The following is a 2829-nucleotide window of genomic DNA, read 5'->3' as shown; positions in this document are numbered from 1 at the left end:
ACTTCTGAATTTGCCGTCAATTTTCTGAATTTTCCGTATATTTTCCGGTATTGCTTTTAGTTTTGCTGTCAAACTTCTGAATTTGCCGTCAATTTTCAAAATTCTTCGTATATTTTCCGGTACCTATTTTTTAAATCCCATGACACCATTCTTGAATTTCATGACCTATTTTGTAATTTTCACGACCTATTTTAGAATTTCAAGACCTATTTTTTAAATCCATGATTTAATTTTTGAGTTAGATTTAATTTGTTGAATTTCATGACCTACTTTTGGAATTTCACGACCTAATTTATAATTTTATGACCTATTTTTCAAATCCATGATTTAATTTTTGAGTTAGATTTAATTTGTTGAATTTCATGACCTACTTTTGAAATTTCACGACCTATTTTTTAAATGACATGACCTATTTTTAAATTTCACGACCTATTTTTTAAATGGCATGACCTACTTTTGGAATTTCACGACCTATTTTTTAAATGACATGACCTATTTTTAAATTTCACGACCTATTTTTTAAATGGCATGACCTATTTTTAAATTTCACGACCTATTTTTTAAATGGCATGACCTATTTTTAAATTTCACGACCTATTTTTTAATTTCATGACCTATTTTTTTACATCCCATGTCACATTTTTTGAATTTCACGTCCGACTTTTATGACCCAGTTTTTCATGTTTTTAGGTCATGACCTATTTTTTTCTAGGTCAGGACCCAATTTTTTCTAGGTCATGACCCACTTTTTTCTAGGTCACAACCCATTTTTTTACAGGTAACGACCTAATTTTTTCTAGGTCATGATCCAAATTTTGATTTTAGGTCATGAAATTTAAAAATTAGGTCATGAAATTCAAAAATTGGATCATGACCTAGAAAAAATTGGGTCATGAAGTTTTCAAAAATTCAAAAATTAAATCATGGATTTAAAAAATAGGTCTTGAAATTCAATAATAGGTCATGGAAATTAAAAAATAGGTCATGAAATTCAAATATTACGTCATGAAATTCAAAAATTGTGGCATGGGATTTAAAAAATAAAACTAGAAGCATTACCGGAAAATATACGAAAAATTCAGAAAATTGACGGCAAACTCAAAAGTTTGAGGACTATCACCTATTCCGATCCATGCAACATCATCTGGCCGAGAAAAAATTCGAAAGCGGTGAAGAAGTGCAAATTTGGGTGGCGGACTATTTCGAGTCACAGCCAGAGGAGTTCTTCAAGAAAGGCATCGCTGAATTGCGGTCATAAAATTCAAAAATTAGGTCATGAAATTTAAAAATTATGTCATGAAATTCAAAAATTGGATCATGACCTAGAAAAAATTGGGTCCTGACCTAGAAAAAAAATAGGTCATGACCTAAAAACATGAAAAACTGGGTCATAAAAGTCATAAAAACTTCTGAATTTGCCGTCAATTTTCTGAATTTTCCGTATATTTTCCGGTAATGCTTCTAGTTTTGCGTCAAACTTCTGAATTTGCCGTCAGTTTTCTGAATTGTCCGTATATTTCCCGCTTTTTTCTAGGTCACGACCCAATTTTTTATAGGTCACGACCCAATTTTTTATAGGTCACGACCCAATTTTTTCTAGGTCATGATCCAATTTTTGAATTTCATGACCTAATTTTTAAATTTCATGACCTAAAATTAGGACGTAAAATTCAAAAAGTGTGACATGGGATTTAAAAAAATAGGTCATAAAATGCAAAAATTAGGTCGTGAAATTCCAAAAGTAGGTCATGAAATTAAAAAATAGGTCGTGAAATTTTAAAAGTAGGGCATGAAATTCGAAAATTAAATCATGGGATTTAACAAATAGGTCAAAATTCGAAAATTAGGTCGTGAAATTAAAAATTAGATCGTGAAATTCCAAAAATTGTGTCATGGGATTTAAAAAATAGGTACCGGAAAATATACGAAGAATTCTGAAAATTGACTGCAAATTCAGAAGTTTGACAGCAAAACTAGAAGCATTACCGGAAAATATACGGAAAATTCAGAAAATTGACGGCAAATTCAAAAGTCCTAAAAAACCTAAAAACATGAAAAACTGGGTCATAAAAGTCATAAAAACTTCTGAATTTGCCGTCAATTTTCTGAATTTGCCGTCAGTTTTCTGAATTGTCCGTATATTTCCCGCTTTTTTCTAGGTCATGACCCACTTTTTTCTAGGTCACGACCCAATTTTTTATAGGTCACGATCTAATTTTTCTAGGTCACGACCCAATTTTTACCTATTTTTTAAATGGCATGACCTATTTTTAAATTTCACGACCTATTTTTTAATTTCATGACNTACTTTTGGAATTTCACGACCTAATTTATAATTTTATGACCTATTTTTCAAATCCATGATTTAATTTTTGAGTTAGATTTAATTTGTTGAATTTCATGACCTACTTTTGAAATTTCACGACCTATTTTTTAAATGACATGACCTATTTTTAAATTTCACGACCTATTTTTTAAATGGCATGACCTACTTTTGGAATTTCACGACCTATTTTTTAAATGACATGACCTATTTTTAAATTTCACGACCTATTTTTTAAATGGCATGACCTATTTTTAAATTTCACGACCTATTTTTTAAATGGCATGACCTATTTTTAAATTTCACGACCTATTTTTTAATTTCATGACCTATTTTTTTACATCCCATGTCACATTTTTTGAATTTCACGTCCGACTTTTATGACCCAGTTTTTCATGTTTTTAGGTCATGACCTATTTTTTTCTAGGTCAGGACCCAATTTTTTCTAGGTCATGACCCACTTTTTTCTAGGTCACAACCCATTTTTTTACAGGTAACGACCTAAT

This window comes from Caenorhabditis briggsae (assembly GCF_000004555.2).
Source record: "Caenorhabditis briggsae complete genome, chrX, whole genome shotgun sequence".
In the NCBI taxonomy this organism is placed as follows: domain Eukaryota; kingdom Metazoa; phylum Nematoda; class Chromadorea; order Rhabditida; family Rhabditidae; genus Caenorhabditis; species Caenorhabditis briggsae.
This window is presented reverse-complemented; position numbering follows the sequence as displayed.